General features: G+C 43.0%; 1 long non-coding RNA gene across 2 annotated transcripts in view; it reads left to right on the top strand.

Moving 5' to 3' along the window:
• Positions 1-23,429, top strand: part of LOC142602720 (uncharacterized) — a 108,676-nt gene that overhangs the window by 22,610 nt on the left and 62,637 nt on the right. The window contains exon 3 of one of the 2 annotated variants that reach the window (XR_012836489.1): positions 16,637-16,830. This is a non-coding gene — a long non-coding RNA (uncharacterized LOC142602720). Of the gene's footprint in view, positions 1-5,664; positions 5,753-16,636; positions 16,831-23,429 lie in introns of those variants that run through there. The other variant, XR_012836488.1, reaches the window with a different exon arrangement.

Below are 23,429 nucleotides of genomic sequence, written 5' to 3'. Positions count from 1 at the left end.
TATGTTGTGGTAAAATGAGAAGACTTGCCCAAAGCCATACAGAGAATGAAAAAGTCCTGACTGGAAGTGTCCAGGTGCCCATTACAGTTGCCCTTGTATGTAACAAATGGGGTGAATTAACTGTTTCTAAAAATATGTTAAAGGTTTCCCCAGTAGAAAAGGCAGGATACTGTTCTGGTCATGCAGCATTCCACCAAAGCCAGCAGCATCATACCGGAGTGGTGTGGTCCAGCTTTCTGGCTCCTATCAGAGGATTATATGACTTAAATGGGATCAAGGACTCACTCTTTTGAGTCGGAGCACTGGTTACAAGAGGTGATCATTTTTATGACTCTTACCAGGGGCAACCCACCTCCTCAAACCCAGCATCCTGCACATTAGCTTAACTGTGATAATCTTCTGGAGCTTTAGCAGATTCACAGGAAAGGGCGGACCTGGAAGGATTCCTGGAGGCTGTCAAATAAGTATCCAGCGTTTCAATTGCAATGAGCTCCGGTGCATCTTCTCTAAATCTGTTTCAAGTTGTTTTTTTTGGGGTCAGTGGAACACAGTATAAATCCCGTCTCGCTCAAGTCCTTCAGGCAGAGAATTTGGGGAATACATATGGAAATGCTTTTGCCTGGTGTTCTCTACTCTGCGCCCCTCCCAAACAGAACATACATTTGTGTTGCAGTATAAAAGAGAAAAACCTCCGAGCCTGGAGTAATGTATACAATTCAATAATACATGAAATTCAAAGCCACACATTAATCACATTCATGTTTAACTTTCAGATTTAAAACCCTGCAGGTTGGCTGGCCTTTGTTCTGCTAAGTGGAGGGGGGCATTCCAGCCTCTCCGTGCAGAGTTCAAAAGCTGCCTCGGGTAACAAGTGCAATTGGCTTTATAGGCCTCATTGTACTCTTCCTCCAGGGCATGGTGAGAAGCTACTGCACAGGTTGGCCCCTTATCAGGCTGTTCAAAGGAAGAAAAGTTTGGACAGCAAAGGTTTGGCAGGTCACTGTGAGGGGCTGCTTGCAGGTTCAGGAGGCCAAGACTGGAAAAGTGATGATGCTGCAAGTCAGAATCCAGCTGCATTGGCAGGTCTGGGCAGGAGGAGCAAGTTATACAACAAACTCTCCTCCCGCTACCATCCAGTTTCCAAGCCCCTTGTTTTCGTTAGTGTTAGTTCATTTGCAGATTTTTGTGAATAGCATTTTGTGTTGGAGTGCTTGTTTCTGATGTGCCCTTGTGTGTTGGATTATTATTAATCATTCTTGGTGGTTACCTTTGTCTAGCATTCACTCACTCATCTGCAGCTTCCTTGCCTCTGTGTTCAGACCCCCATTCTCCCCTCCTCTTTCAGTCTATTCCAAATGCTCTTACAGTATGCCCTTATCCTGCCCTTTTTCCACCCAGCCTGGCTTTCCAGGGCTTCACACAGGCAAATTAAGTCACAGGGGGCAAAGACCATTCCTCTGCCCTTTAGCAGCCTGCTGCCATAAGAACCTGCCATCTTGCTAATATTTACACTGGCCTTCAACACCAGTGGGGTGCTGTGGCTAACCAAAGAGTAAATTTATTTGCAATAGCTGATTTGCATCAGGGTTGTAGTCTTGGGTGATCCAATCATAGCAAGATGTGGCAGTAGTGATGGTTGTGCTGTGGCTGCAAGTATATCGAAAGTAACTTCAGGTGGACCAACTTGGGAGCTGGTAGCATTCCAGCTGTAGTATTATGGAGGTTAAGAAGATAGCAAAATCCTCACTAGAAACCCAGTAAATGTCAATTCGTCTATAATATTTTGGCCATCGGGTAGTTTAAAGTGCATTCATAGAGCTGTGATGACATGTCGTCCAGCTTCCAAATCCCAGTGTGTCACCCCAGGTAAGACCTGAACTTAAGATGTTCCACTTGAATGGAGGAGATGCAATGAGCATCCCAAGAGTGCTTGTAAACATCCCAGAAAACAGGATATGGGACAGACTTTTTAGAAGTAAACACACTGGGTGACTCAGTGAGACTACCCATCACCAGCAAATGAGCCTGAACTTTGAAGTTGAATGGTCTAAATTCCAGAGAGTCCAAAGGTTTCACACAGTGGAGTGAAATGCCGAATTCTGCAGGCATATCAGAGGTAGAGTGTTGGATTAAGAGCTGTATATGTAGTGATGACCTCTTGCTGGTGGATCATCCAAGGACATTTTCTGTGCTAGTATCAGCTTCTGATGGTGCAAATCAACAATAGCCATCAAAGTGGTGGAAGAGTTTGATCCTGGGAGGTCCTCTCCAAAACCTAAGCAGGAGAATAAAGAGATCTTTTAACAGGGAGTGAAACTCAAATGCCTGTTAAGATCAAGTGGTAAGTTCATCACTCGCATTGCATTGCAAAATTGTGGGCTGACAAACTGAGCCCTCCACTCAACAAGACAGACAGCATGGCCTGAAAGACTTTCATATAGAATACAAATGTAGAGGTGCAGCAGAGGGCATAATTTTCCCATGCTGTCAGTTGAAGAGAGAATATTTTATGCAACAACACTGAATTTAATTTGAAGTTATAAAGTATATACTGTTCTTGTAGGGCCACACTGGGGTTTTAATGAAGCAAATGGCAAAGTTCCCACTGACAGAGTTTGGCCCTCAGCAACTTCAGCTCCGGAAGTTATTCTGTTATGTATTATATGTAGAAAGAGGAAAGTTTCCAACCTATCAAGCTTTGATGCAAACAACTTTTCCTATTTATTTCAAAAGGATGAAGTGTGTACTGTAAGCAGCACGCAAAAATTTCCAAAAGGCTGGATTATTGAATAGTACCTTGGAGTTTTAGTGAGAGATCACACAAGTGACTTTCCAAACTTACTCCCTATGCTTCTGCACTACCCAAATATATAGCAAATACGTGACAAAATGCGGAGCAGGCTTTTCAAAGGCATTAAGCCCCATTTTAGGGGCTGTCTTAACTTGAAATCAATATAAAGCCAGACATCTAACTTAGACAATCCCCAGTGTTTCATAGTTAAAGGTTGCCATAAAGAGCAGTGTTCGTTAGGACATAGTGAAAGATCTCAGAGAAGTTCTGTTGACTTAAAAAGGAACAGGACTCAGCTCAGCTTCTGACCTAAAGGGTTTGACACACAAACAAGCATCTGTCAGCTGCCCAGTAATAACTTGCTGTTGGGATATTCTGACCCTGTGACAATCCACAATAAATGGAAAATAATTAGATTTAGTGTTTTTCTTTTTAACTTGTGAGAAAGCTACCCCATATTTGAAAAATAAAAGGTCCCCTAGGGATAAGAGCATGCATGTGGACTGAGAGAAGCTGGTGTGTGGTAGTTTGTTACATTGCAATCACTCATTTCTGCGTCAGAGCTCTGTGATACAGCAATTTCAATTTTTTCTAACTTCTCTTGTCTTTTCTGCTGCTTCTTTTCAATTGCTGTTTTCCCTAACAGAAAGGAGAGATTTCTGTTATGGCATTCATAGGCCAATACTGAAATTCTAAGTTTGATGCCCATATACCATTTCTTCTTTCTGTTTTCCTGACTGATGGAGTTAAGTTGTATCCCATTGCCCTGAGGGAACAAGACCCATGGTGGTGGTTCGCTGCAGGTTCTCTCGGCTTAGCATAACACGATGCAAACTGCAGCTTTTCTTTACATCTATAAGGGTTAGATGGATACTCACCCGACCACTGGAGGTGCCTGTCCTTTAAGGTTAAGGGTTATACCTGGAAGATGTCTTTACAATCACCAAACTTACCCAACTTCTGAAAACCCATCAGGCACCCTCAGGTTCAGACTGTGGAAAACACTCATGGACAAATGGTGGGAATGTCCAGTTCTTTCGTATCTCTTTTGCTTACAAAAATATCATTTGTTCATATAAGGAAGGTGTCAAGTTTGAAGTGAGACCTGTACAAACAAAATCCCATTTGTGATGTTGCGGAAGCTGTGGTGGCTCCTGAGCAAGCCCAGGAGGGATAAAGTGTTTCCAGAAGCTTGGGAAGAGCAGAGGTAGCTGGAATGCCTATGGAGAGAAAGAACTGGGTCTCCCTGCCTCTGGTGCTGGACATTGGAGTGCCTACTACATCTTCCAGTAGTGGGAGTGGGACCTGGCAGTGGTGCTGCACATGTCGTTTCTTTCTCAGAAAGCCTAGTTAGGTGTCAGAGGTTCTCTGTAGAGAGCCATCTGCCTGGTGAGATCCATGGCAAGCTCCCACAGCAGGATGTCCTGAGTGGAGGGGTATTCAGGGTGGCTGACAACACTGCGCACTGTGAGCATTAGCTCTCTATGCTGGCAATAACTGGCTATTGGACAAAAAGGCAGCAGAAGCTGGCACATTTGGTTCAAAGTTTATAATTAGTGGACTGTGAAGAGGAGTACAGTTCCATCACACGTGGGGCAAATTCAGAAAATAACATTTTTCGGTCCAAGGTGTGGGAAAATGAAACTCCTACGACATTCTGGAGAGGTGAGACCAGTGGCTCTTTGCTTTACAGCAAGACAAGGGTGACTTATACCTTCTCGAAAGCTGTGTAGGCCTTGCTTGGGTCAGGCTCAGCTCCTTGGCTTCATGACAGTGCACTGACAGAGCAGAAAATTGGTTCCAATATGCCCAATCATTAAAAATATAGTTAGAAATATTATTTGAGACAGCCTGAGGTTAATGTGGGGCAACAGGCTATATCTAAAAGGACTTTTTTCTCGGAAAGCAGTGTCTCGTGGAAGACTTGCAGTCTTTCTTCAGTTCATATAATGGCAAAAAATATTTTAGCCACATTGCAGGCAGCCAGATAGTTTGTAAAAAGATTCAGTAACTTAACATGATCTTACTTGTATAGAACTTGCAGTTCTTTGATCCAACTAACTCAATCCAGGAGGACTTTAAAAGGAGAGAAATAAAGTGTTTCTAATTAAAAATTTGAAAAAAGTTTTCAAGAAAAAACAACCCCAAAACAGAAGAACATCAATTGTAGAATTATTTAATTTAAAAAGAAGTTTCCTAATTCTCCCCATGTTTTGACATGAAAGGTGGATCTGTGGCCAGCTTGTTAAGTGGAATCGCTTGGCTACTGGCCCACACACATGGGTAGCAAGCCAATTTCTGCCCTACCTCTTCACTGCACTGCTGATGTGCTGCAGCGTGGCAGGAGGAGACAGATGGATATGAGCAGGAACACTGCAAAAGTGGCAGAGTCAGCAGTTGATTGGATGCCATTTTTACAGCTGTTGGATGTTTGAATTTGGGAAAGGAAAGCCAACTCGTGATTTTAAGACAAGGGTAATTCCAGTCCTTTAGTGCCTGGAAAAGGGAATGACTGCCAGTGACAAAGACTTTTACATTTTGCAAATTGTGCTAACGCTTCTCCTTGTCAACTTCTTAAGGTGACAAATTAGGAGAAGGGCTTTTTTTGTTGTTAAATCTTTGGGGGGAAAAGCATGCATGATATTAAGTAGGTTTAGGTTGGGGCAAAACTTACTTGATCTTGAGTTTCACTGCAATTTCGATCATTCTCTCTGGCATCTGGTGCCCATTTATAAGGTACGAAATAAGGAATCACTTAAAAGCATGCACAAGCAAATATGAAATTTGTGCTAAAACAATGCACTTGGGGATTTTAATACAATAATTGACCCCTTCCTTGTTTGTCTGTCTAATGCTCACTTTGTTCTTTCTAGATCTCACAAGATATTGAATTTACTGGCTAGAGAAGGGCTGCAGACTAGAGGAAAACAGAAAAATTTGCTGAGAAAGCAGAAGAAGAGGTTAGTGGAAAAATCTTGTTTTCTCTGGGCAAGTAGTACTTCTTCTTCTTGTGATCAACACCAGATACTCTCCAGCAATGGTTTCTTGTTTTTCACTCCACCCTGAAAGAGTTCTTCTAACCAGAACTATTGTGTTTTACTGGTTTTACAGATTTGATGAAAAAATTCAGAGCGCCATACAATCCATTTCAGATAACAGCAAATCAGTACTGAAAACCTTCCACCTCACAAATTCCCAGCTACCAAAGAGATTTACAGACAGTGGTGACAGCCCTAAGCGCTCTTGCTCTTGTTCTGCATATTTGTCATGCTGGAGGCTTTTTATATTTTGCAGGTAGATGTTAAATTTGTAATGGAAAAGAAGGCTGGTGGGTGTTTTGTGGCTGACAGGCTGGGAGGGAGAACTGATGTGCATCTGACTTCTGGGTGAATCGTTGTGCTCAGTACAAAACAAACGGTTGGTATGGCAAAACCCCCTGTGCTTCTCTGTGGCATGGGTACTGTGAAACCTGCATACTGCCACTATGGTTTGAAATGCTTGTTTTTTGGACCAGAGTATGCAACTTTTTCTGCAAACTAAGAATTCAGTGCTCCCTATGTGTCTAGTCCCATGCCTCAGCGTCAGGAGAGAGCTTCAGTTCAGTGCACTTCACTGAACTGAAAGTGGAAATGAGGGCAATAGCCACAGTTTCAGTGGTGTCTTTTCAGTGGTGTCTCCTTGTCTGCATTCATTGTTTGTGTCCAGTCATCCCAGACTCTTACAGCCAGATCTCCCTGGTCTGGATGAGACTACTTCAATCAATGGATGCAATAACTTCAGTATTTCTTATTCTAGCTCTAATGCTTAGGTCTCTAGCCTCTGATTTAGTTCCTTGCTTCTCAAATGCCAAGCAGCTATTTGGATCCTGTAACCAGGCTTTCCTTATGCTGGCAGAACAAGTTACCAGCATGGCCTTGTTCCTATCGGTAAGTATGCTTTATGTAGCCTCTTGTTTCTCAGCCTGTTAGTTTTACCTGTCCCCAGGAGCAAGTGTTTAGCAGAGGAGGGATTGCACAGCCAGGTCCCAATGCAGGAGATCCATTCGTCTCGTTTGGAAATCCCGAGTTTTGAGGTCTGATAATTAAGTGTTTCATTAAGCCTGACGCTGCGGTGGAGCCTGGAAAAGTATGTGCTGTGTGTTAGAGCACTTTCACATGCTGCAGTGCAGGCCTCTCCCCTAGAAACAGCCACTGGGGGAGAGTTGTGGCTGCTGCGTCGGATGAAATCTTTGTCTGAAAGGATCCAGCGGGTCTCTGAGCGATGGAGAGGTGCAGCTGATGGCAGCATGTCCCAGCCACAGGCTGAGCTGTGCACACGCTGCACCACCTGCGGCCTCTTCCCCAGGAACCTCCTGGGCGGAAGCAGAATGGACCGAGAAGAGAAGAACTGTCCTTGGGGGAAGAGGAGACAGAGGAGGATATTGAGGAGGGCCAGAAAGTCCCGAGGAGCTGGAAGACTGTCAGAAGGGAAGGACATGACTGGAAGGGTCCCAAAGACATTAAGTGTGGGGAGGAGATTTTCTCTGTGTCTTTACATGAACAGGAAGGCATTTGAGCATGGCTGGTTCCCTGTCAGCTCCTTAACACCATATTCAGGCATCTCTCCAGATCCTGTCAGGAAAAAGAGGTTTCTCAATGAATCATCTGCACTGAGTAGTTCTGCTGCAGACACCGTAGGTGCAAGGCACTCTTTGGTCCTGTGGTTTGATGCAGCTATACTGAGCTACTTCACATCTCCACTCAAAATCATTTTTGTCCTGAGAGACGCACTGCTCATCATGATCAAAACAGTTTAATTTTAGAAAGAGCAAAATGAGAATTAAATAGCAAACGGTTCCAGTAAAGGGACTAATGCTCCCAGAGTATCTCACCACTGTCAGATTGTGCTGTAGTCAGTCATGTCAGCGTTGCATTGGCCAGTCTGGTTTTCCCAAGTGCCAGCTGGGTTTATGGATTGTACCTATACAAGAAAAAAACCGTTGTATGGTGCTGAGAACTCCCTGTTTAGGTGCCTGTGCAGAGACAGATGTATACACAGTTAGGTAAAGATTATTCTGTGGTTGGAAGAAAGCGCTGTGGAGCATTTCTTTTACACCAGTGGGAATGACCTATGGGCTCTGCTTTTCTACTCAGCCTGTTGTTTATTGCTCACAAACAATGGAAATAGCTCACATTTAAAGCGTTTGCTCATCTTTAAAACAAGACCCAATCAAAAAGGAACTCTTTGAAAGAAGTTTTCAGCAATAATTTACTTCACTATAATATGAACAAGGCTGAACTGAAACTTTTATGACCTATGACTTGTCAGATTTTTCTTCACAGACCTTACCCTTTAGCACATTTTTCATGATAATACAAGCCAATCTGTTTATTATTTTCAATTTAAAAAAGTAAAAAAGTATTGCATCCTCATGAAAATTGCTTCATTGTTGGGCTGTTTGAGTGGTCAGTGTAATATATCATTGTTTGATCTGGCAGAACCATCTATTTATAAGCTAGTATGTGTCAAACTATTTTTTTGGCAAAACTGGGAAGACACCTGGTTTAGTTTAGATTCCTCGCTATGTAATTCCAAACATCGCTCAGTCCTCTTGGATTGAAAACACAAGCTAGGATCCAGACTTAAGAGTGCTGCTGTCATTCACAAGATGCTCAAGGGCCTCTGCTCTCAAGGTTCATGAGATCATAAATTCTTTTTTAATTTTTCTTTTTTTTTCGTAGTTCAAGTCTAGGCACAAACCCAAAGTTGGGTACATATCAAATGTAAGTGAGGTGCAGTCGGCCCCGTTCACCGTTTCAGAGAGAGTTGCCTGTATTGACCAACAGAGGTAGCAGCAAGGCAGTTAATGAGAGTTGGCTGATGAGATTGAGAGGGGAGGGTCACCTTTGCAGAGCTGTCATAAAAGTTGGGAAGACAGCACAACCCCGGGCCATGTTTGGGAACAGGAATTAGAGACACTGTATTTGTGCAGTTCAGTGAGCTTAAGGGAGCTGACGATTGACTTCCTGTTGAAAGGCACTATTCAGTAACAGTGCAATACTGCCTTTACGGAGGTGTCTTTGGAGTTTACAAGTTACCTCTGGTTAGAGCTGTCCTACAACATACTGTATCAGCATTATATTTTAATACAGTTCCCCTTTTGAATTAGCTAGATCGTGCTGTTAGACAAGATTTAGGATGTACATGTCACTGTTGCTTGGCTGTACAGTTCAAGAGCTTATATTGATGGATTCATATTAATTTCAACAGTAATTGTTTACAGGTCTCAAAGGGCACTGGGATCATCATTTTCAAGTGACTGGTATGAGGAGAGTTGTAGTATGCAATACTGTGTGCATGTTCAGCGCTTACATAAATGTAGTAGTAAAGATGAACAAGAAGACAAAGTGAGAGGGAGGGAAAGAGAGGAGGATGAGACAGGAAAAAGAAAGGTGTTGATCCTGAATGTATGCTGAGTTCCCAGTTAAACCAGTGAACCTAGTCCTTTCTGTCCAGTAAAATCGTACCATTGCATCATTACCATGTTGAGCATTTAGCAGGTTTTGTTTTTCCTCTGTGGTGGATCTTCTCTCTTCTAACCGAGAAAGAGCCCTTTGCAAGGAGCTGGCCAGTTGTCTAAATAGGCTGCAGCCCCTCTTGATTATTTTCTCTTCATCCTCCTGGTGAGGGAGATAGGTGGTCTGGAAAACAGAGTCCAAGTGAAATGGTTCATGCCCAGAGCAGCAAAGCAAACTATGCTTTGAGGCCAACTTATTTTTCATAATTTATTTAGTAATGTAAGCCAATGCAGTAGTTTGAGACAAATTTATTTTCAGCCTTAAAGGGCAAAGGACTTGTATATTTAACCACAGGCTAAGTTTGACTTAAGTACACTGAAGTCAGTCAGTGACCTCCCATCTCCTACTAGGCAAAGTCCTTCTGTTTCTGCAGCCCATGTTTAGACACTCCTCAGTAATACAACCTTGACAGTGATCTGGGAAGAAGAAATGGAGCTTGGCTGTGAGTGGATGAGTGGTTATTAGTAGCAGCTGAACACTTATCAATGTAATGAGCAACACTGTGTTGCCATTTCTGACGTGTGTTAGGTACTCAAGCGTGCGTGGAATGAAGAGCGAGGCACCCAAACCCAGCATTGACATCAGCCATCTTGCTGGGAGGGCTGTGAAAGGCTGCCAAGAGAAATATCAAAGAGAAAAGGGTGTCTGAAATAATCTCCCCTCATGTTACTTCAGGTTACTCAAAGTACCCGCAGGCCAGAGTCAACCAACTTTGTTTCACAGCCCAAAGCGGTCTGGTGCACGGCGGTGCTGCGTTGCTCCGTTGGACAGGCTTTCTGTTACAATGCAGCCAGGTGGGGTCACAGCAGTGACACCTTCTTTCTCTATAACTGACCTCAAGTTACAACACTCGGTGACATGGAAGAGGTACGCTTTAGACCTTCTTTAGCCCAGATGGCTTCCGATCCACCTCTTTCCATTTCATACTGGAAGATAACTTGGAATGAGGGAAGGGGATTCTCCAGTTTTCCCGTTGAAGCTGTTGGGGCCAGAGGGAGCGTTACTCCAGCCACAGAAGATATTCCCTGGTTTTCCAGTGGTCCCTGTTCTTAAAACTCTGGGTAGCTCTTTAATGCAAAATTCAGAAACTGTCTAGTTACTTGGGGGTTTTGTCTTATCTTCTTGGATTCTGATACTTGAACTCCATCCAGCTTGCACTAAATATTTCTTCTGCTCAAAATATGAAGTGTCACCTTCCTGTTAATGGAGCATCTTCTCTGATAAGGCCATTCCTTTTCTTAGTTGTCTAACCAGTTCCAGGCTATTTAAATGAATAGAAGTTATGTGGATATGCATGACAAATACCTTCATTTAAAACCAGGCGGTAACTGCCAGCCCAGTCTCTGATGGTTTCTGGGTCTGAAAAGATAGATAAGCTAGGAACCTGGAAAAGGTAAAAGAAAACATTATTATCAGGAGTCAGTAAAGGGGCTACATTTTCTGCTTTTGCATTAGAGATTCGTTCCTGTAACTCTTGCAGAAGCAGCGGGACAGACTATTCCCCACTACATCATTTTTTTGAGCATATATTGGGTTTGAGTTGTTATCCAGTGAGAGAAAGCAGGATATTGTGGACTGGAAGCGTTTCATACTGACTCTGTGTGGACTGAGAACTCGGTCCTGGAGACAGTGAGACATTTTCATTTTTCCTATGCTCATAGATCACTGTAGAAGCACCACTTTCCAGCTTCTTAAAAACTAAGAAAAATTGTGAACATCTTTCAGACCTTTTAAATGTAGTATTTAATTTTTAAACAGTTCTATCTCTGTGTCCAGAGCCTGGGACAATTGCAGACTTCAGTAGATTAACATTCCTTAATAAATGTGAACACCTTGAGCTATTTCTTAGAACTTTACCAGCCTGTCCTTGAAGGACATGAACACCCTTCAGTTTCCTGTAAGGGATGGCATTTTATTTCTTGTTTTGCCAGTTTTCATGGTCCCAAGATCTTTTATTATCTGAACCTTGGGTTTTTGAAACACTGTGTCACCTTTACCACTGCAGAGCTTTGTTGAAAACTTAGTATTTCTTGGACACAATGTGCCGGCACTTATCCAACAGTTAGATAGGAGAGAATCATCATAATAGGAATATGACTCAAAATACTTGCATCAGGCTTAAGAATGTCTTTTTACCCTGCAGTCAATTACACATCTTTGTGCTGCTCCCTTAATACTTCTCACTTCTCTGCTTCCTATTGTACCTATTAATTACAATTAATGAGCTCAGTCTTTTATATTTGTCCTTAATATCATAAGGGTAAAGAGCATGCAGGCCGTTGGAACAACTGAATTATTTTGTCTTCCATATGCAATGTGGAGTCCCAACACAGGATCCATGTTGTTCTTGAACTTGTTAGCTGAGCCCTGACAATGAATGCTGCTTCCAGTTCTGTACATATCATAATAAAAAGTATGGACTGTTCCAGTGATGGAGGCATAGATTTGTTTTATGAGTGTGTTACACAAAACACCACAAGCTAGTAGATTCTCATTTTTATTTGGTGGTAATCTTGATCAATAGCAGATAAATCATTTACAGAAGAAAAATAAATGGGAAGAAAATTTCACATTTATGTTCCAGCTGTGCAAAGGGATCTTGAGTTTTCCCCCATCCTCTCCTCCCAGAGCTTGTCAGCGGTAGGAATTCATAGTAATAAAAGCCAGACTTATTTCCAATGCAGGTGTTTCTAGAGTGATTGTAATCTTTCTGATTAACTGCATCTGCAAGAGATCTCATCATTACAAGCAAAGCAGAAGTTATGAAGGAAGGTGCCCCTAAAGCAATGAACTGGGAATTAAAATAATATTATAGGCTCTGAGACATGGGATTGCACAGAGAGCTTGGAAATACAGTCAGGATAGGTCTGAAGATGTCATTATGCCACCAAAATCTTTGAAGCCTGCGGCAGCATAATGGACTGGCAAAGGCAAAGGAGCCTGATGTGATTAGGTAGTGCTGAAATCCGGCTTTTGGAGATTAAGCTGCATTACTAAGATCAGGGGCCCTTATCAAACTCAGTCCCAGAAGACTGCCCTAAGTCATCTGCCCTAAGTCATCAAGGAAATGGCTGCGGAAAAGTAAAGTGCTGATCTTGTGAAAATAGCATTTTACTGCTTGTGAAAGTCCCTAGGATGACAGCCTTGGAGACTGGGGTCTGGTTTCGTCACGCAGAGCAGCAACATACGGTTTGGTACATTACAAACTGAGTGGTCTCATGCTGTATTTGGAACAACAAGATTTAATTGAGATGGAAATTGATTAACAGTTGCTAATCAAGGCCACATTTTCTTCTAGCCTCTCAGTTGGGGCATGTGAAACATTTGCAAATGGTTGTCATTCCAAGCTGAAGTTTTAGTGAGAGCAGGATAAATTTACACATGTAAAATGTCTATGCTGTAAGCTGCCTAGCGGTTTTCATGGTCTTTATGGCCACAGTCCAAGTCGAGCCGTCACAAAAGGGTGACATTGTGAGAGGTGAAGTGGACCTCAGCTTCCTGATGGCAGCACTATTCCCTTCTTCTCACCCTTGCTGCTGCTGGCAGATCTTATTCCAGATCTTTCTTGGTTGCCTGGGACTGAGATTTCTTTCCCCTGATGCTCATCACTACTCTGAACCCTCCAGTTATAACAGGGTATTATCCCTACAGCTGCTTTTGAGGTGAGAAGTTATTTCCATACATTCAGATGCAAAAATAGGTGATTATCCAGGACCTGTGTCAGGAATTGAACCCTCGAGTGCCAGTCCAAAACCCTGTTTTTGAGATAATCCGTCCTGCTTTGTGGTGTAAAACCAACTGACACATGGATGTGTTGCACAAACTGCCCCTTCACAACTAGAGGCATGACAGTCCTTTGGTTTTTGCATCATTACTTGTAGAGACAAATGAAAGGAATCTTTCAGTGTCATACAGCCATGACCTAAAGTCAAAAGGCTGTCTAAGTTGTTACTGGAGGAGATCCAGTTGTAGAAAGAAAAATTCTTGCCAAATCAGCTAGAGAAAGTTGACTGAAGTATGTTTGAACAGACAGATTGTTCAGCCATCTATGCAGCTGGCTCAATAGAGGAAACAGTTATTCCTGGGTAATTGGAAGCAACTATGTGTATAGATGTATAAAGAAAATATAAAAATATATATTGCACAATTTTTCTAGTTGTCACCATTTCTCTCAGTGAGAAGTCTGAAATCCAAAGGTAGCAGAGAGAGAACTCAAACCTGGAAATTCAGTGTCGGTACCCCCTGCCCCCCGATAATCCCCTATGCTGTCATGGGAGTACATGGGTCTGGATATTGCTGAGCACTTGCTCTGTGCTGTGGGAGATGGTGTTTCACATACATTAACCAGCTGTCCCCATTCTGTCCTGCCTTAACAAGCCAAACCAGATTTTCTTTGCTACATCATATATCGTGAAACATGGAATGCCACTTGGTTTAGTGAACCTGGTTGCTAAATCCACAGATGGGGTTTCATCAACAGCTAAGTATCAATGCAGAACCATGCCATGTACTTGTTAGCAAAACATTTCAAATGGCCCATTATGCATTAATTTGCATTCTGGGACTTGGCAGCAGCACCACATTTGTTTTGGGATACCACAAGAAGAAAATCTGTTCCCTTTGAAGTGCTTACCCTTCCCTGCCAACCTGTCTCTGTTGGGCTAACAGCAGGACACAGCTGCTCGGGACCTGGCCTTTCTAATGGTAACTGAAGGGTTAAACTGAGCCCCAAGCACTTGTTCTTCCAACATACCCTGCACTCCTCACTCTCCAGGATTTATGGTCATCTAGTCACATGTTAAAAAGATTATTGGAAAAATATGTAAATGAAAGTTAATAAGTGTAGCAGAGTGGTGTAAAAGCAGACTTATTAGCAACAGGATGCAAGGCTCTGCACATGCTACATTTCTGTTGCTGGAAACATCATCAAAGAGCTTTCCAAGGCTGCAAGACCCAGATGTATTTTACATCTTTATGCACCAACCCTGAGCCAAAGCTGAATTCACAGGTGAAGTTGACACCACAGCACATGGGGAGGTGCCTGGGTTGCACGTCTGTCCCTCACCCAGGCTGCAGTTCTGGCTCCCAGGAGAAGTGGGGGTCTCCTCAGAAGAGTGGTTTTGGGGAGAACTTGCTAAAAATAATAATACTAAAATGGTGCAAAGGACAGCTTTGCTTCTACATTGGGAATTTAACAAGGCTTTGTCCTTTAGGCTGAAAACACACACCACAGCTATTCCCTTTCCAGGCCCACTGGATCTTCTCCCCCTCTAGAGGTTACATGTCTTTTTGCCAGCTGCCCACAGGGCAGTACTTTAACCTCGTTCTCTTCTCCCATTGTTGGCAAAGAAGTTTGAGACTTAAATAGCAAAACACATCAGCTTTCAGCACCTACATGGCTTATGGCTAGGATTTCTGTGGCAGCTAGCAGCAGTGGCAACCAGTCTGGGCAGCAGGACACAGGGTAGAAAGTGTAGACCCCTGTTTTCCCCAGGGTATCTGCCTTCCCTGTTGCAGGCTCTGCTCTCTTGAGGGAGCAATCCTCCTGCTGTGTAACTGATGGAGAGATTTCACACACCCAGTACCCCAGGGCGAGAACCGGAGCCAGGTCTGTGGGTATACCTGGGTTTTTGGGAAAAGGTCTAGATTGCAAAATTTGGGAATTAATATTATTTAAGTATCAAACGGTTAGGTATACTTGAACTATACTCTGCAGAGGCGCTCTTGAATTCCATAACAGAGGCGGTCAGCATACCAGGCTGGCTCCCATTCCATAGCCTAGAGATGTAGGCAGAGTCCCCACTAAATTCCCTGTCTGTAATGGCATTTGCTCTCTGATTGCCCAGACAGCGCTGATCCCTTTTGCATCACGAGTGGAGCATTTGGGGTTGCTGCAGCAGTCAGCTCTGCACTGCTCTCTGTCTGCTGGGAAGACAACGCAGCACGCCAGCGGGCCCAGTGCCCAGATCCACGCTGTGTGCACGCAGGCCAGCAATTCTGCTGTACACATTCGTCCACTTGATCGGGAACCAGATGGGCGTATTCAAGTCACCTTAAATCTGGTCTTTGGAAACCTCAAACCAAGACAGCCTTTTAAAAAAAATAAGCCCTCAAACAATAACAACAAAACCAGCATGTGACTAAAAGCTGGAACGAGGCACTGCCAGGATTTCTCTTGGAAACCCGTCATTCTAAGAATCTGCTTCTTGCCACACTTGTGCAAGGCACATTATTGAACATTTCCTGACTATTTGCCCAGGATGCTATAAATGCTGTCCAAATAGCAGGGTCTCGCCTGCTGCTTTGATACATCTGGCTAAATTGCATTAAGCAGCACGCCAGAGGCTGATGGAGTCCCCACAGGACGTGCTCCGTCTGTCAGGCTCTCCAAAGAGTGCGGGTGATGAATGATAGCGCTAACATTAAACAGCTTGCCTGTGATGTTTTTCAAGTGTCCCTCCCCAACAGCTCGCCTGCTGCCCTGTCTTCTAGGAGATAACCCAGCACAACAGAACATTACCTCATTAAGAAAGCTACCTCTAATTAAAACCAGACAGGGCATCACCTCCCTTATATTAGCTTGAAGGGTCCACCCTGCCATTTAAATTCCTCTTTGGAAGATTAATATCCATACACATTGCGAAGAGTGATGTTCTTAGAAGTAGTCAGTTCGGAGCAAATGTTAGACGTGATGAAAGTGAGCATCAACAATAAAAATTGGAATCACAGGGCCTTCAGATGTTTGTGCCATACTCTGGAGGGGGGTACGTGTATGTGGGGGGTGTATATGAGAGAGATGTCTCCACCCCTAGCTTGGAAGAAATAGATTTTGTCTAAACCCCGTGTTAAAACCATTCAGACGTATTGTTTAGGCCCAAGTTCTGTATCACTACAATATACTTGTCTGTACCCAAAGAAACAGCACACCAGCTGAGGTATATCAAGAACAATTCACAGGACACCCATGAGAGAGCCTTCTACAAACATCCTGTCACATCAACTCCTCTGTTCCTCCCATTACTCTGAGTTTCAGGGTAAAGAAAGGCCAGGTAAGAGATGGATTTGGCTGGCCCCTGAATGGATGGAAAAGAAAGGGGAAAATGAATCATATCCATGAACTCACAGCTCAGTTTTCATGGCACTCAAGTTTTTTCTTCCCTGATGACTCTCTGGTTTATTTTAAACCAAAGGTTTTAAGTTCAAAAATGACTCAATTTGGAATAATTTGAAGCAAGCCAGTAGCATCACTTAAGTCACTTACTACTTATTTTGCCTTTTATTCCTATAGAACCTTTGGCACAGAGTGCTGCCCTGATTTGTGCAGAATTCCCATTGCTGGAGCAGCCTGACACAATGGAAGCACTTTTAACTTCAGGATTTTACTGCCACCACCTGACTGACAAACCTAAGGCCCCCAGGCGAGGAGCACTGCCCATGGCAGCAGCACAGGCCTCAGCGAGCCCATTCCATGCTGCCTCTCAGGTATGCCAATACAAGCAGTTGGGTTGTCTGCTGGTTGTCTGCTGAAACAAAATCTGGTTTTTTTGCATGTGGATCAGTTTCCTGGGATGCTTTTTCACCCCACCACCCCAAGCAGCAGTACTGGCCTAAGCCTGGCCGGTGATATAAAGTAAAAAACAAATGCCAACAACCAAACACTACCCCTGAAGCAGCAATAAACATAATCTGCATCTGATCTGTGGGGCACTGTTTTCAGCAGGGCAGTAGAAGAACAATTTTCCTATAGTCTTGGCTGTTCACTGCTAACCTCAGAGTACCAGAGCTCACTGCTTTCCCTTCCAGAGGCCTCAAGTTCAACCTCTAGTACTGACAGCCCGCCTAGGAGCCCCTTGTTTGGATGGTGTGTTCAGTTCATATTATACTGGTCAGTAGCCAAGATATAAGATTACCTATGGATTCACATTGCTTTCAGGGAGCCCAGAGATCAAGAAGCATTATGGTTATATCCAATATGCATAGGCCTGACAATAGCCTATTTTAAGAGTATGTACTAACCTTATCAGGTGCCGTCTGCTTGACTGAATGATTATTTCCCAGTTACTCAAATCACAATTATCTTCAGTTACGATGATTTTTTTACTAAACAGCTTTTTTTTTTTCATTGATAAGATGATCCTTGAAGCATTAAAAGCTTGCTTAGGAGGCCACTATACTGAAAAACCTTGACCACACAAAAGATGCATTTTAAGTTATCAAATGTCATGTAAACAGTCAAATGCAGTTGTCTGTGTGGAAAAGCCAAAGAAGTTTGTTTGGGGAAGGGAGGCATGACAGAAAAAGCATATGCGTTTAGGTATCTATGGATACAGTCTAGACTTTATAGTTTGCAGTGTGTCATTTCAGTACTGACTTTTACTGAGCCGCCTTCCATATTCCTCTCCCATTTTGGACATCAATTGAAGCAATTCCTCCAGAAGACTTAGCTAGACTTAATTTGTGACCTGAAGAAATGGCTGTCTGAAATGCAGATGGCATGGGCAATAATTTCAGGTCATGGTGCTCTTATACTTGGACAATATTTGGTGACGAGCGCTAAACAAAAAACATATACTTGGTCAATGTGGGGCCACATTGCTGCTTAATTAGCTGGTTTCTTGGACAAAACATCTAGAATCACTCAGTATAATCTGTAATTTCATCACATTTAGTGGAAACATGTATCCTGAAGAAGGCTACTCATCTGCTGTGCATGCCTCTCCCGTAGCAAATGTTTGGCTCAGAACCTAAGCAAGGGAATTGAGATTTAAAACTGAAACACTAGACTTAATGCTCACCTTAATGTGCATGTAGGGACCTAAGAATGGATTTTGTGGTGAAGAGCCAGTTTGGATCCTTGCCCAAATCTTAGTCCCCAGTGTCAAGGCTCAAGAACGATCAGGTGCAATCAAAAAAGTTTCTTATTTCTTCTTCTTCAGTTTCTGGTTCCTGCCAGTGTTCAAAGTGAGATTGTCAAGTACCCCAAGAACATCTGTTTTCTAGCAAGACCCAAAGTATCAGGAAAATGTGGAAGTGTACCAAGAAAACCTGTTATCAGGAGATCATCAGTCTAGTTACAGAAGGTCATCTGGAGAGGGCAGGAAGCCTTAGCAAAGCTGGCAGACTTTGGAGGTGCTTCTGTCAGCAGTTACAGCACAATTTCACTGGGTTCTCAGGTCCATAACTGACCTTACAGCTCCACGTAGACTCCTACCCCTCCATTTATCGTGGTGTTCAAACTTGCAGGCAAATTTTTTTGATTCATTAAGCAGTCTCGCTGTTGTGAGTATGATCCGGAACTCTTCATGATGCTTTAAATTGTTACAGGTTTAAAAAACAAAACAAACCTAGGCAATAAATTACTTTTTCAGTTTGCTTTTGAATAATCTGCAATAGTCATAAAATCAAAGAGGAAATCATAAAATCCAATATTCACACATGTTAATAACGAAGTGGAAATGGCTTTTAAAAACTCTCAACCTCAGTCTGTGCTGCATCCTGCTTGGTAGTTCCATGGGGATCCCTCAAGGGGCAAATGTTCTCGTAGAGCACAGAGCAGGGTAAAATTCTGTACCTTAGTGGTAGGACCCACACCTCCATCCTAAAACTGATTAGTGCCATATTCTCACCCTCACTTGCACACAAAGAGATAACTACAAATTAAACTGCTCACTGCCATGGAAATTGTTAAAGGAGAGGGTAGAACTTGCTGGTCCTGGAGTGTTCAAGCAGATCAGCTTATTTGGCACTACAAGTATCAAATGTTCCACATCTGTCCCTCAGAAATACATGCATCTAGTTTCCAAATTCACCTTCAGTTACTAGTAAGCTGTTGCTCTACTCTTCTATTCTGCCTATCATAACCTTTGTAGCCACGATATGGCAATTTTTAAAACATACTGCTTTCTTCCTTCCTGGAACAAGGTCATCTTCCACCATTCTACTATTTTACATGCCAAAATTTGATGAAAGGTTTTGATCATGACATTGTTTCTTCTTTGCTTTGTCATTTCCTCTGGTAGATGGTCATTTTTTCCTCAGCAACTTAATACAGTACCAAAGGACACTGCTTCAGTCGTATCATTTTCCAAGCTGATTGCTTGCAACTCTGCTCAGTTACCGGTACACTTGCCCCAGAATGCTTACAAAGTTTATAACTCTTGAATTCTGACTCTGTATAGATCCAGTGTAAGGGACTGGATCATTCAACTGCCTCCCCTCAAGGAAGGCTGGCACGTGGTTCTGCACATACTGCACACTTAGAGTTTGTGGAGTCTTTTACAATTAACCCAGACCCTACTTTCATTTTCACCTAACTGTGCAGTAGAACTGACCCCATAAACTGTACCAACACCATAGAGCAGATTTTCAATCTCAAAACAGCTTTCAGAAGGGCTGAGGCAGTCACAGTTCAGGAGTACCTTACCTGCAGATTACCTTCCTGTTGAAGATCACATTACAGGATCACCTTATTGTGGTAGTCTCCAAGACACTTGCATAGTATCTTGGTGTGTCCTTATTGTGCACAAGGTGGTGTGATGAGAAGTAGAAGGATAAAACAAAGCAAATGGTGGCTGATGGTTGTTTCCTGACAGCAGGACAAGGACAACGCACTGTTCTACAAAGAAGAGTCTAGCAAGTCATGGCAGATCACCTTATTTAGATCTGTTCTGACAAATGCAGATATTGGGCACATCTAACTTTCTAATGCACCAGGAGACAGTGTTTTTATAGCCCTAGTTACTTCACTCATCAAGGTAATTGGTTTCAGCTGAAAACAGCTATGCTCCCTCATGCTGGCTTCTTGGCAGACCAAGCAGACACCTGCACTAACTAGCCAGGGCATTTTTTTTTGGGGGGGGGCGTAATGCTTCTGTTAATACATTGGACTGTTAAAGCAAGATCCAAACTTCTAGGAATGCTGTATTAGCAAGACCTCCAGAAGTTCTGTTTCTCTGTAAACGAGTAAACTCTCACCTGAGCCTGTGGCACCTCGGGGCAGTGCCTGTCATATTTGATGGGAGCACACAAACACCCATGCCTTGGCCTGCGATGCTGTTGTTACTTGAGGGCTGTGGGCATCTGACAGGCAAACTCCTGTACTTCTACATTGCACTCATGCAGAAACTGCTCCGCCCTGCTTATAAGATATTTGCAGATATTTGTGTTAGCCTCTCAAGCTGAGGCCTTTAAATAACATAAGCCTTGCGAACAGAGCTGAGCAGAGAATGTTTCTGTGATTCTCTAAAACCTGGGAATCTTAAGCTTTTTCCATGCTGAGAGTCATTACAAAACCAGAAACAGCTCACAATAGACTAAACTTATTTCCCTGGGATGTGGTAAAGCCCATCTTCCATCCTGGCCAGGCCTCACTCAGGATATTCTGAGTTGTCTTGGCGTTAAGTAACAGATGCATTTCTGAAGAGTTTTAACTAAGACATTTTCCAGCAGAAGCCATGTCAAAATGGTCCTAACCAGACCTTACAATAGGGTCCATCAGTCATACGTTTTGGGAGGTTCAGTGGTTAATCCCAGCTTCTAGTTCTGTTGCAGGCAGGATTTGACACAGCTGGGACTGGTTAAATAAGAAACTTGAGACTTGGGATGACACTGTTTCAGGCCTAAACATTAGCCTGGGCTAATGACAACAGATCTCTCTCAGCACCAAAGGTAACAATCAAAATAGTCTTGGATGTGTCTTGCTCATTTGCAGATGAGGCTGTACTGCACAAATCCCCTAGCACACACTCAGTTGTGATCTTTACTTGCAGCAAGTAAATGGGGCACACTCTTGACCTCAGTTTCTCACTGATGCTTAGACTCCCTATTTTAATGCTAACCTTTCAATTCCCACAATCCCCTTCCAAAGGGGAAAGGAGTCTAATTCCCCACAAGCCCTCCAGAACATAAACACAAGGCTAACCTTCAGATAGAAGAATTTATTTGCCTAAGAAATCTTTTCCAGAGAATGAACTAGTTCTTGAATGTAGAATTAGAGTTTAGCTATATAAACTCACTTTGGGGTCTGTAGTACAGGATATGAACATGAATGAAACATTAAAAATATGAGTTGAGAATAAAAGCTCTCCCTAAATCTCCCTTATTGTATAAGCTGCTATGAATTAAAGCCCTTTCAGGCTGATTTTTAGTCATCAACATAATTATTTAGGAACATTTTCCAGACCAGTGTTTTTTACAAGTATTTTAACAACCTGCAAATCAGGAAACTGTAAATCAGAGAAATGAACTGAAATCAACAATCACAAGGCAGGAGGCCCCTGGCTTAGACTGTGACAGCATACCACGAATAGCGGCAGCTCTGTTCCCTTGCTTGCAAGCAAGGGGAATGGTTGCTAGAGATGGGCCTGAGCTAAAAGCCACCCAAGCCTGGGACTTGACCAGGTTGAAAGAATTCAACTCCAGTGCCGTGAGCCAGAACACACTCAGATCCTCTTCTTGCTGTGAAAGATGAGGCATAGCAACACCCTGGGTTTGGATTCTCTCCTTCCTCCTCTCCAAGCAGGATAAATCTAAAACCAAAAGCCCTTTGCAAGCATCTTCTTCCTTTCCCCAGAATGAATCAGTTCTGCTTCACTTTCATACACCAAACGTGAGGTAATATGTTTCTAAGCCTTAGAAAGAGCAAACCTTAATTTTAGTGCCCCAAAAAATTAGTAATAGCTGTATGCTTTCTAGAGGTGCACTCTGTCATCAGCCTGGGTTAGCCTCACCTCAAAGCAGAATACAGAATCCTATTTCATGGTCTAAGTATGGCCTTAGTTTCCCTGGAAAGTTTTTTTGTAGCCAAGTGAGATGATAGTTTATTCACAGGTATTGAACACTGGAAGACTCTAGTTCAGCCCTTGCAAATGTGGTTGAGTGGCAGCCCTTGGATTCAGTGGTCAGCAACCTGTGAGGCAGGTGTCTAATCTTTGATAAAGGATTCCTGTGCCAGAAACCAAAATCACTCCTGTCTCATGCTTATGGCATGGCAGAAAGGTGAACCAGTCCCTGCTGTGTTCCGTCTGGGAGTCAAGTGTCGTGATTAATGGCTTTCCTAGGAGCAAGTGACATCATATAGAATTTTAAAGGTGAAATTTTGCATCTTGCTACAAGAGGCTGAGAGACCACATTACAGGCCTCTCAAGTCTTCTACCATTGAGAACATGACAGTTACTGTTGACTAAAAGATGTCACAGCTCTGAGATCTCTACTCCAAGACATTCAATACTTCTCAGAACCAAAGCATGGCTTTTCAAAGCCATTTGTGCAGATACCCAGGTACCTGGAGGTTAGGGCCTTGTACCTTATAATACACTGTCATCTCTTGAGATCCTGTCTCCAACTTTCTGGGCTTTAGTTGCATGATCTGCAGAGAAACTAGAGACTGATTTGGCCAAGCCTGAGAGGTGACTGTAGAGCTTCAGAAAGTTAATGGAGCATATTTAGGGTAGGACAACAATCAGCATGGAGGCTGTGCCTGGAGAAACGCAGTATGATTTGCTACAGGTGTTTTAACTAATGAGGAAAGAAGCAGTGTGCCTTCATACATCCAAGGAATTTGCTAAAGCAGGACAAGTGAGGAACCCCCAGACCTCTTCAGTGGTACAAGTTATAGAGAACTAGCAGTCCCCTAGGAAGAAAAAGCATCTGCAGTTACAGTACCTCCCCCGGGCGGAACTTCCAACCTTTCCTATGAGACACAAACTATCCATGAATGAAGTCTAAAGTCACTAAGGAAATATAAAGTTTTACAATGAGATGTACAGGTCTAGGAAGATTTGAGAAGATTGCTTTTTCACAAGCTCCCAGCCCTTGAGTGTCCCAAATACAACACAGATCTCATCCTGTGAGAAGAGTGGGAAAGCATATTAAACCTCAGGCCTTGTCTTCATTCTTGCAAGTACAGGGACTTGTTCACATGGTGGCCTATCTGAATGTAGTCACCCAGTAGTTCATCAGGTATTGTTCAGGACACTCTTACCAGGACAATCTGCAGCAAAGCTTCAGTTATTTGAAAAGTCTCTATAAAGATGTGGCACAACTGAAAAAAAACACTTAAGCAAAAAATAAACAGTAGCAAA

The sequence above is a fragment of the Balearica regulorum genome, chromosome 8 (genome assembly GCF_011004875.1).
Source record: "Balearica regulorum gibbericeps isolate bBalReg1 chromosome 8, bBalReg1.pri, whole genome shotgun sequence".
Taxonomy (NCBI): Eukaryota; Metazoa; Chordata; class Aves; order Gruiformes; family Gruidae; genus Balearica; species Balearica regulorum.
Note: the sequence above shows the minus strand (reverse complement) of the source record. Positions and strands in the feature narration are given on the sequence as shown.